At 39.7% G+C, this 12,459-nt stretch overlaps 1 protein-coding gene across 3 annotated transcripts in view; it reads right to left on the bottom strand.

Moving 5' to 3' along the window:
• Nucleotides 1–11,718: 11,718 nt before the first annotated feature.
• The window catches only part of LOC143027145 (glutamate receptor ionotropic, kainate 2-like), an 868,199-nt gene continuing 867,458 nt past the window's right edge, over nt 11,719–12,459 (bottom strand). For all 3 annotated transcript variants that reach the window (XM_076188207.1, XM_076188208.1, XM_076188209.1), the window contains exon 19: nt 11,719–12,459. This exon is cut by the window's right edge and continues 855 nt beyond it. The gene's annotated coding sequence lies outside the window, so the exon portion shown is untranslated.

The following is a 12,459-nucleotide window of genomic DNA, read 5'->3' as shown; positions in this document are numbered from 1 at the left end:
ATTTTGCCTTCAGTAACCCTACAAGGACCTCATATTTCGCCTTCAGTGAGTCACACCGCTCCTTCAGAGCCTCTATCTGTTTGGAGTCTTTGTCTTGTCTATTTCTAAAGACACACATGCGGCAAATAGACGAGTTTTTGAAGTACTGCCTTGCCACATTGCATCTTCAACTTTCGCAGGTTCGTAAGTTAGAGGGCATTTTGACTAATTCAGATGTTTGAGAGAAGAGACTGCCTTAGTTTTTTACTAATTCAGATGCTTGAGAGAAGAGACTGTCATAGTTTTATACTCACCACGTTTCGGATACTCCTCTCTCTGGACGATAAACATATACCGATTTCCTTATCCGGAGTAACTGCGGGAATCCTAATAACAGTCCCTAATAATGATCCCTAATAATAATATATTATGTATACAGATGAAAAGAATTCCTAATAGTGATCTCTAATAATAATATCTTATGTATACAGATAAAAAGAAAAATAGGAGAAAGAGAACATCTCAAGAGGGGGAAGAGGGACACACACACACACAGAGAGAGAGAGAGAGAGAGAGAGAGAGAGAGAGAGAGGGTGGAGACGATTGGAAGCGGTCATTTCATTTCACCCCCGGCGGGGGAGGATGGAGGAGGGGCTGGGGATTGGAGGGGGTTGGGGTTTGGGAGGGGGATGGGGGTCGGAGGGGCAGGTGGACAGGGGTTGAAGGGGTTATGGGTCACTGCATTTGGTTCTCATTGCATCAGTAACACCACAGCTGTATATACCAGAAATACACTTCATACACTTTGTCAACACTTGAGTTATATCACTGGCTTGGGTCTACGACCGCCTGGGGGTGGGGTAGCCTTTTGGCTCATATAGATGCGCGCGGTCAGCCTACAGGCCGTTTTACAACCCCCTTAGGACCTGCCTACACTCTCTGGCCCTCCCGGCACACCGCGTGGTGCTTTCGATTTGCTCTCTTAGACTTTTTGATCTCTTGATTACGGAAACACTTTCTTCTTTCTTCGATGGTGTGGTCATCGTTCGTTTGATCGTTTTTTTTTTTACTAATGTCTGAGCACTTTCACCGCTTCCAAAACACTGTTTAAGACATTGATAGAAGACAGTGATAGCAGATGAAGAAAAGAAGTAAAAACAGAAATGAATGAATAATTAGAAAATAAGATGGATGGGGAGAGAGGGGGGGAGAAATAGAGGGAGTGAGAGTGAGAGAGAGAGGAGAGAGAGAGTGAGAGAGGGATTGAAAGAGGGAGTGAGAAAGGAAATGAGAGAGGTATGGAGAGAGGGAGCGAGAGGGATGGAAAGAGTGGGAGAAAGAGAGTAGGAAAGAGAGGAAAGAAGGAGCGAAAGTGAGAGAGAGAGGAGGGAAAGAGAATGTAGTATACTTTCTCACCAAATACGCAAAGAATATTCTACAGTCACTGACGAAACCTACCTGGATACCAGAAAATAAAGAAAAAACTACAGGGAATTTCATACTCGTGTACGTACATGCGTGCACATGTACGTATGTGTGATTCACCATGGTCTTGGATCATGTGTTGGACTCGTGATTGACAGCTATTTCCCTCCCGGAAGAGAGCTTAGAGCTCACATATGACCGATCTATGGGCAATGCTGTGACCTTACATGTACGTGTGTGTGTGTGTGTGTGTGCGCGCGTTTGTTATTTATAAGAAAGGATAAATAAAACATTTTATTTTTATAATGTTGATCCTTTATCAAAGAGGAAATTGTCATTAATTTACACTCCACACACGGAACGATAGCGCTGGTGACGTCATAATTCAAACACTCCCTTCTCATTGGACGTTACCGGACGTCGTCGTGCGCTGATTGGCTGCAGATACATGACATCATCGTTCAGACCACCACACAGCTTGGACACTTCACGTCATAATTCTTTGTATAAATATAAACACACACACATATAGATTCATTGTATAAACATGCACAATGATGACATTGTATGCTGTATGCATGTATGTAAAACAAGAGACATTATGTATTCTCGTTACATGATAATAAAGCAGATTATTTTCTTCTAAAATCACTGGCCAAAGGCAACGGAACGAATAGACAGCAAATATGGCCTCTTTATCAGCCAATCACGAACATCGGCGACATGACGTCATAACGCTTGGAAAGATGAATTCGAGCAGGAAGTTCTTGTACCCGTTACACCAAACTCTCCCCCGTGAGGGCATTACGGACACTGCGCTACGGTTTCGGCGTTACAGTAACGCCTTTTGAAGATATTTGCTTTGGTTGACGTCGGGTAATTTAATTCACTTCAGAAAAGGGAATATTGATAAAATAAGAGTATAGTCAGGCAACCATACTGGGCTGCTTTGTGTAAGAAGTGTACACTGTATGCAAGTATGTGTGCGTGTGTGTGTCTGTGTTTGTGTGTGTGTATGTATTTGTGTGTGTTTTTATGTATTTGTATGTGTGTTTATGTGTGTGTGTGTGTGTGCGTGTTTATGTGTGTGTGTGTGTACTAAGATTATTTTATTTTCATTCCTAGAATACAATTACTGCGTTCATACTCCTACGCTACTACTAATCTTACTCTTACTAATACGCTGACATTCGTATACTCACTCTCCCCACCAGAATTAGTTTCAACAAGAAACCAATTTACTTCTCTTCCACGTTCTTCTGGCGGCCATTACCTCAAACAAAATGGTGCCGGGAGTTACCTTTTCTCTAATTACAATGATCGTGGTATTTGTGACAACAATGTAGGTAACGAAAGAAATAATGTTAACAATGATGATATTGATGATGCTGGTGATCACAGCATTTATCATTGTCTTATCAGGCAAGATAATGTTAATAATATGACAATAACAGCAATGGCAATAACATCAATATCTTATAGTATTGGTAACATAATAACCACAATAACGATGTTACTAACACAATTGATGAGAATAATTGACTAAATTGTGACGGTGATGATAACTACAGCAAGAAGTAATGTATAACAACAATGGTAATGATCATGATGATGATTATGTTTTCTGGTAAAAAATGCCCATAAAAACTAAAACAAAATGAATTAGAATAGAGTAGAATAAAATGAATTAAGCGATATCTCACTTAGGCCCAGTTGCAACCTGAATAGAATCTTAGTATTTGTTAGGTTAGAAACATATAGTGTTAACATTCCACAGGTATTGAAGGGTATATGTGTACAGCTGTGGTCACATGAATCTGACACAGTCGGGCGCATTGTCGTAGTGGTTGCTACTAGTACCTAGCAACAACTCTTCGTCTTTCGCCATAGCGTTACTGAAATGTAACCCCACGAGTTATACTACCATGCATCATGTGTGGTTAACACACCCATAGACGTGTGCTTTTAGTACAATATTAACACACGCATCATTCCACGGTAAACCTGTACCAGGTTATTTTTTCCCCAATAGGGCTTAGCATGGGCCCAGAGGTAACACCACCGCGCGTGATGTAACCAAGGAGAACTTTGATAACGAAAATAACATGAACAAATAACAAAATAACAACACGGGGGAGAGTTTGGTTGGAGACATAATACACTGCTTGAGATATGGTTAAAAAATTGTGTACGCTTTTTAGTATATATATATATATCATATATATATATACTGTATATATATATATTAATTATATATATATATATATATATATATATGTATACACTGTAAGGACCACAAATTGTGTAAACTTGTATACATATTTGCTGTCTGTCTACCTTTTATCTCCCAGTCTCCTTATCTCATCATCTTCCTCTCTCTTTAATCTACCTCTACTCCCTCACCTTGCTTTTCTTTCTTTCTCTTTCCCTATCATTGTCAACCGAACCAACAGACAGCACGACTTAACTGTCTAATCAATCATCCTTTCACCTATTAACCTACCATCTACCAACCTATCTACCAGTCTACTTACTTACCTACTTGTATTACAAACACACACATTTAACATTTTACCCTCTAAGCGTGCGTGCGCAGGTATCATGCGCATGGCATAAGATCCTTGATGACGTCATCCAAGCCACACAGGGAGAAGGGAGTCTTGGCGGAGGGTGAGGGTGGGTGGAGGGAGGGGGCCACTATTAACCAGGATTGCCTTAACAACGATAATCACGATAACAATCGAAATTAACAGAAAACGGAATTTGGTATTCATGGAAGTCTCCAACGTTGTGGGGTGGGAGACTTCAACGTTGCTGAAAGACTAAGCGGAGATGTTTCAGACTAGAAAACCCCCAAACGTTGGAGACCACAAGAGAGTAACGATGCAGACTAAAAGGCTTCAGCGTTGTTAACCAGAAGACTACAAGAGTGAAGACCAAAGGGTTTCATTTTATAGAACAAGAGGGACTTCGAGTTTGAAGGCCACAGGAACCAGTGTCGTAGACCAGGAAGACTACAACGTTGTAGACCAAAAAAGATTTTCAACTATGTAGACTAACATTACATCTATGTAGACCATGTTCTTACAACTTTATAGACTTTTATCGGAAAAGAATACAACGTTGTAGACCAAACAACTACGACGTTTTCTGTCCAAAAAATAAAAAGGACAAATTTGTAGACTAAAGCCTTCAACGTTGTTGACCTGAAGAATGCAAAGTTTGACACCAAAAAAGACCAGAACATCATATACAGAAAAAGACTTCAAACAAGGAAGTCGACAGAGACTACCAGTAGCTCTGTCTCGTCAATTCATAAATCAACCAGTCAATCAACTAGTAGATCAGTCAATGAATGTTCAAAAATGAATGGCAATGAGTAAGGGATGAGTATTAAGTAACTAAATAAACAAATGAATATACAAATAGATAAAAGAATAGATGAAACAGCAAAACGATCAACTCTGAAGCTGAGGATTACCAAGATGGACGAAGGGTCTCCAAGCTAAACATCTATTGGAATACAAGATGAATACAAGTGAATACAGAATGAATACAGGTGAATACACGCTCTACAAAAAATGATACTTTTCATCATGTTTTGATGTGTTTCATCATATAACAAACCTTATTTTTTAATTAATTAATTTCCTAATATTATTATTTTTGCTCTGGACGATATGTTGTATATATTTTATCAAGACTGTCACATACTTTAGTCATCTGAGACAGGGACCCAAGCCTGAAGAGCGTTCCCATCGGTCGCGACCCACTCATGACCTGTTCCTTCACTCGTCATAATCGCCTGGGACGAATCATAACAAAGCCTATAATGTGTGCCACAAGGCTAGGTTTAAATGGAACTGCAACACCACCACAAAGAACCGAATAACGAATTGACAGGTGTGACTGAGACTGAGGTACTCAGGTTGATTAGTTGGTGGATGCAATATATTGATGTTTAGAAACAAGAGAGTTGACAGATAGAGAGACATATATAAGAGTTAACAGGCGGACACAAAGATAGTCGGAGACGTACACCGGGTAGATAGAAAGACAGTTAAGTGACTAGTTTAGAATAGTTAGGTAACTAGTTAGGAGCGTATCAGTACCCACACTATTTGGGGTTAAGGGTAGTTAAACCCCTCAGAGTTTGGTGTTTCCCTTTAACTGAATAAAATCGTATAAAGGTAAGATGTCTAGCCACGAGGAAGTTGACAGTTACTTGTGGATACCAGTTACCCTTGTCAATAAGTTTCCTGGGTAACAAAACGAGCTTATTATCGGGAGATGGTATTCCGGCCCGCTTACAACACTTGTAGAAGGACCTCCTTTTGTCAAAATATTGTACTCCAAGTCAAACATCTTCCTATGCAATGGTCATGTAGGTATCATTAGAAGAAATGTGGGACTTACTGATGCAGCCCAGTGACCTGACACGGTCATTTATCATCATTCAAGAATGACATCCATCCTCTTTGAAAACATGACCACATATTCTTTCGTTATTTCCAGAACAGTTATATGGTATGTGGATGCACTTGCCAACACAATGATTTTGGGCCTAAAAGATGACACGAATTAAACTTTCTAGGCGCTTAACCTGCAACACAGCGCCATCAAATCTTACCTATGGACAGCTCACAGTATTCCGTTCATCAACAAAGTCTTCGAATAGTACACAGTCATTCTTGTTGCCAATTGCAAATGGAGAGACCAACGACGGGTTCCTACTAGTGATGGTCGTGTAATATGGACGTTAGAATCATCTTCCTCTCTCCCGTCTATAAAACCAATCAACACTCTCACCTTTATCTAGAGTGCAGCCCCGGTAGGGTGACACCCGGTCTACGGGCCAAGCCAAACATCTCTAACGTGAACTGTATTTCCTTTGTTAGCTTTCCTCATGTGAAAATGGGAACTCAAAGTTGACTAGGAGAGTTCTTGGGGCACAAAGTCCCAGACCTGCTGGACTGCACCTCCAAATGGACGTGCGATTGTATTTAGGAATTGAAGGCGAGTAGCGAGGAGATGATCCTCTAAGACGTCTGTTTTGTAGGGCTACCACAATCGGCAAATCATTGTTTGCCCGGTATATATATACATATATATATATATATATATTTATATATATATACATATACATATATATATATTTATATACATATATATATTTATATATATATACATATATATATATATCTATATATATATACATATATACATATATATACATATATATATAATGTGTGTGTGTGTGTATGTGTGTTGTATCTATTGTTACGTTAGGTTTATATCCTTTTCATTTCGCTTTTTTTTTCAAAATGATTCTCTCCATTCCTGCCCATCCTGATTAAAATATCCTCCTCTTGCTTGTTGACCCTAAGTGTAAATTTCCCCCATAGACAAAGAAAAAACAAAACAAAAAATCTACATGAGTTACAAAAATAGTTCTCGTCTACGACATACACAGATCCTATTCACATGGTTTCTGATATGTAAGGGATGACTTCTGCCTCTAGAGAACGATGACATGTTTTAACGTCACAAACTACCCACTATCGGGAGGCTTGGACGGTACCCCTTACAGAGGATTTTGTAGCGTGGAATTTGATGAACCATCCCCTTGGTTCAATTTCGCCGGTGACAGGGTTCGAGCCGCCATCCCCTCGACCTTCGCCGCAAGTAAAGACGCTCTAACCCACTAGGCCAGCGAGTTTCCTCAGTGAGGCTAGTCCCCCCTTTTTTTGTATAATTCTCAGAGGACTATAAAACTGCTGTAACTAAAAAAAAAAAAAAAAAAAAACACAAAGTATTGCGCTACAAATTATTTAGTACAGCAGAGGCATGAATGCTACAGATATACTAGGAATATTGCAGCTTTATGTTATGTGGAATTATATCTTAAATTCTGAATTATTTGAGAGGCATCATTATTACAGATATTTCAGTCCTCTAAGTTCTCCTTACAAAGGACAAAGTGAAATTCTTGTGGTTTTATCTGAAGTGGGAAAACTTTAGTCTGAAAGGGGTTAAGTTCTATCTCGGCCGTCCTTGATTATAAAAAAGACAGGCGGGGAGGCGACATCGGTCTAAGAAACCCAGCGGCATGCCGCAAGTGACATGGCTGTGTTCTACCAGGGGTTTCTCACTTCCCACTGCGTGGGAGTGGGATGGGGAGTGGTGAATTTTATATATATATATATATATATATATATATATATATATATATATATATGTATACATATATGTGTATATATATATATATATATGTATATATATATATGAAGATAAAGGCAATTATTACATAATTGGCCCAGGTATGTAAATATACTCATAATTACAGAGTCTTCCAGAGGAGAGACAGAGCTACAGTGAACAGATTTAGATCTACTTTATGTATACTGTACGGGTATATTTAGCCAGGGCAAGTGGCAATCATCGGTAGCTAATGAGATCGAAACGGAGTCTTATACTCACGAGGTAAGGCCAGAGGCTAACACACCACAGTAACGCTAAACAGTGCATGAGCTTATGAAAAAAAAGGGGGGGGGGAGGTGAGGGACGGAGATAATTACGCAGCCCTCCTCCATAAAACGCATTTTAATAATTCGAATATATAAAAATCCCCATTCAGTCAATGGGAGTTTCCTCTCTGCCGAACGAAATCGTTTGGCGTTGAACTGAATGAAACGGGTTAAAGGATACGCAGGATTTAGAGGATGAAACACATTGCAATCTTGGAAGTCAGAAAAACGTTGGAAATGTCTAAGAAGGTGCTGAGAGTGATACTATGTGTACACATATACATGCATATTGTATATACATATAGATACAGGAGTATGAAAACACGTACACACACACACACACACACATACACACAATCACATGCATACACATACAAGCACGCACACATACACATACATATACTGTATGTATAAACACATGTACACACGCGCGCACACACACACACACATGTATAGGTATGTACACACACGCACAAACACATAGGAATGGATATCCCCCCACACAAACATACAAATACATATGCATGAACACACACACGCACGCACACGCACACACAAGTGAAATATTTATGTACACAAGGACCACTTGGAAATTGCCATGCGTACTTTTGTGGACGCACCTTGCACGTACAAGGCACGAGTATTCCTTCCTCCCATTCTTAGCAAATAAACTTCTCAATCAGTCTCTCTTAATTCTATTCACAAACCCTTCGGGTCTGCGTTGATTTCTCACAAGATCAGTGTATGGCGTACAATCGTGGCCCAAAGATCGTGTTTTGTTGCTGCCAAGCCATCGTGATGATACAATTGCCGTTCAAAATACATAAATGGCAATTCACGATGTAGTGCGTATACAACACCATCTGTTTATCGTGAACTTAACTACTCAGGTTTTATTTTGTGGTGATATATTATTCAGACATTTAGTGTGTGTACTGTATGTGTGTGTGTGTGTGTGTGTGTGTGTGTGTGTGTGTGTGTGTGTGTGTATTATCAGTTGTGTCCTTTCCTGGATGAACTGGATTGGCGAGATTCGAACCGATGTCAGAATAACTGTACATTTGTCTTAACCACTTGACCAGTGAACTAAGATTCAAAGCTATTTCTAGTGTTGGTACTGTCAGATTTCTTTTTATTTACCGCGTGTTGTTAGAGATCTCATAGAAAACGGACTCATAAAAAACGGAATGGACTCGCAGAAAACGGGAAATGGAGTGGGTATGACATCTGGGTAGCCCGTCGGAGTGACATGGGTTTGTGACTGACATGACGCCGACGTGACACGTCACATGAGCGCATATCACAAAGCATGTGCTAGTATGCATGACATTGTCATGTGACAGATGCATAAACGTCACATGACGTGACACGGGGTACGAAGGACGTGACACAGCTCTCATGATAACGTGAGGCAAATGACAAGTGTGACAAGGGTAGTGACACAGGTATATTCTATGCGTTACATGAAATATATGTAATGTAGATGTGACACGTAATACACAACAATGATTAGAATAATAAGGATGGTGGTGATAGTGGTGAAGATGATGTTGATAGTAGCAATGATAATGACGATGACAACGATATGATAATGATGATGATGATGATGATGATGATGACAAGGATAATGATAATGATAATGACAATGATGATGATGATGATGGTGGTGATGATGGCGATGACAATGGTGGTGTAGGTAGTGATGATGATGATGATGATGACGATGATGATGACGATGATAATGATGATGATGGCTATGATGATAATGATGATGGCGATGATGGTAGTGGTGGCGATGACGATGGTGATGTATGTAGTGATAGTGATGATGATGATGATGATGATACTGATGATGATACTGATAATGATGATAATAATAATGATGATGATGATGATGATACTGATGATGATGATAATGATGATGATGATAGTGGTACTGATGACGATGGTAATGTAGGTAGTGAGGATGGTAATTACTATATCGATACGGATGGTAAAGGTGAAGGTAATATTATCAAAGATACGAAGTGAAGCAACTGAAAAACAAACTTGGGGAAGTGAGTACCCTTATCAGTGAGACCACTGAACAATGTCAAGCCTCACTCCTTTTGGGAACCCATGAACCCGTGAGATCTCACGACGTAGAGAGGAACTCATGCTGACACACTTTATATATTTTTTTCTGGTCTTGACCGGGGGATTCAATTCAACTCAGGCGTGTCACTCAACTGACTAAAATTATATATATATATATATATATATATATATATATATATATATATATATATATATGTATGTATGTGTGCACACACAAAACCAATGATATACAAGAGGTGATGTTATCATGAACAGATTAGACTTGGAGACCCTATGGACCAATTGGTCTTTGGTCCAAATGCCAAATGGAGGAACGCTCCAGATGTTCCGCTGAGGGGTGCCCGCTCGCCAAGCACCCAGGATTGGTAGAACGCGCATGCGCAAACCACAGAACGATTGAGAGTTCCTAGACCCTTTTTCTTTTGTCGTAGCAAAAAAAAATAGAAAATAAATAGAAAAATAAATAAAATAAAATAAAAATAAAAATAAACAAATAAATAATAATAAGTAAAAAGAAAAAAAAATCATGGTGGTATTTCCTATAGATTTTATTCTTGTAGACGTCAAATGATTTCATTCAGCTAAGGGGCTGACCTTACTCCCGACCAGGTGCTCATTCGTAAAGACAATTCGCAGCCCTCGGGGTCAGACACTTTGCTGAATAAGATCACTTGTGGTTCGACTAAACAAAATCTTTAAATCCTGCCACGGTGATGGAGGGGTTGGCATAATAGTGTCAGAGGATCTGGAGTTTAAAGTTCGACTCCCCTTAAAAAAAAAATGAAATAAATAAAATAGATAAATAAATAAATGAATACATAAAAAAAAAATCGAAAAAAAAAAAATCGAAAACAAAATCGAAAAAAGAGAGGATGGATGGATGGATGGATATGTGGCGGCCAAACTTGAAGTTGAGCAGCATTGATGAGGACAAGGGACTAGCAACAATCATGTTTCTGCGGCCAGGCCTTCACTGCCACTGGCCGAACCAAATATTCCTTGGCATTGTACCAAGTAACAAGACGAAAAGACAAGAAAACATCTTTATCCCACAATGACTTTTTTTTTTGTATTTTTTTTTTCTTTTTCTTTTTAGCAAACGTTGCCTCTCGGAGAGAACAGACAGGTATTGTGTCCGGGCTGTCAACGTGCAGGAAGAAAAATGCCATATCCATGAAGTGACATGTGATAATACATTTCATCGGCGAGTGACATCACAGCTGCGGACGTGTCTGTCTGTTTGTTCACGAAAAAGGGAGTTGGGGAAAGACGTCCATACGATCGAACATATTTTTTGTTGTTGAAAAATGATATACACACATTCATCTGTGCCCTAACTCTGGAAGGACTGTGGAACTGCTTAGATATCTATATATACAAATATATATACAACTAGAAACACAGTTGCACCAATCTTGTAGAAGTGTATACAGCAACTAGGTGCTGGGTAGAGTCCACGCCATGGCTGAACCTAGAAAAGGGTGAGGGGTGGGGTAGTTCTAGAATTTGGAAAGGTAGGATAGCCTCAGATGGTTGATTGTCAAAACAAGCTGAGGGATACCTAAAAAAAAAAAAAAAAAAAAAAAAAAAATTGAGTTGTTACAAGTTTGGACAACTTAGCATATTGGACAGATTCTAGGATTGTCAGTGACAGTGTGCACATGATTTTGAGAATTCCACTGACAAAAAAAAAAAAAAAAAAAGGGACCCTAGTTCTTTCTTTTTTGAGTATTCACCATTTCTGTCCAGCATACATTCGGAAATATTTTTCCTTCCCAAAAATGTTAGCCGAGAAGATATAGTACAAAATCGAAAAGGTGAGACTTCGGGTAAAATTTGAGAGGAAGGGTGCATGAGGGGAAGGAAGGAACGTGTGAGGGGGGGGGGTTAAAATCGAAATAGGGGAGGATTTTGGATTAAAATGTCTAAAAAGGGGAGTGGGTGTTTGAGTTTAGTAAGGAGGATTCGAGAACATAGTTTATTTTTTTCAATTAGCGGAGGGGGGAAGGAAGGCGAAGGAGAATGTGAACTGTGTGTTTAGTAAACGAGACGGGAAGTGCTACAGGAAGGGAATAGAGGGAGGTTTTAAGGGAAGGAGGTAAGGTGGGAAGAAAGAAGAAGGGAAGGCGGGAAGGAGGTTTGAAGGGAAGAAAGTATGGAGGGAGGTTTGGAGGGAAGGTGGAAAGGGGGGAAGGAGAGGAGGAAGGAAGGGGGAAGGAGGGAAGGAAGGAAGGAAGGAAGGAAGGAGGGAAGGAAGGAAGGAGGGAAGGAGAGAGGACGTGTGTTGAGCATACCAAGGATTATTCCTGCCAGAAACCACCGACCTACGTCGGAGAAGACAAAGGAAACAAAGGTTCAAGCCACGGAGAACCAGTAAAAAGGAAAGTTGAGGGCCTCGAGCCAAGTCGGCGCGGGTCCTTTTTTTCATTTT

The sequence above is a fragment of the Oratosquilla oratoria genome, chromosome 7, assembly GCF_046742065.1.
Source record: "Oratosquilla oratoria isolate Oo_2021 chromosome 7, ASM4674206v1, whole genome shotgun sequence".
NCBI classification, from domain to species: Eukaryota; Metazoa; Arthropoda; class Malacostraca; order Stomatopoda; family Squillidae; genus Oratosquilla; species Oratosquilla oratoria.
This window is presented reverse-complemented; position numbering and strand designations above follow the sequence as displayed.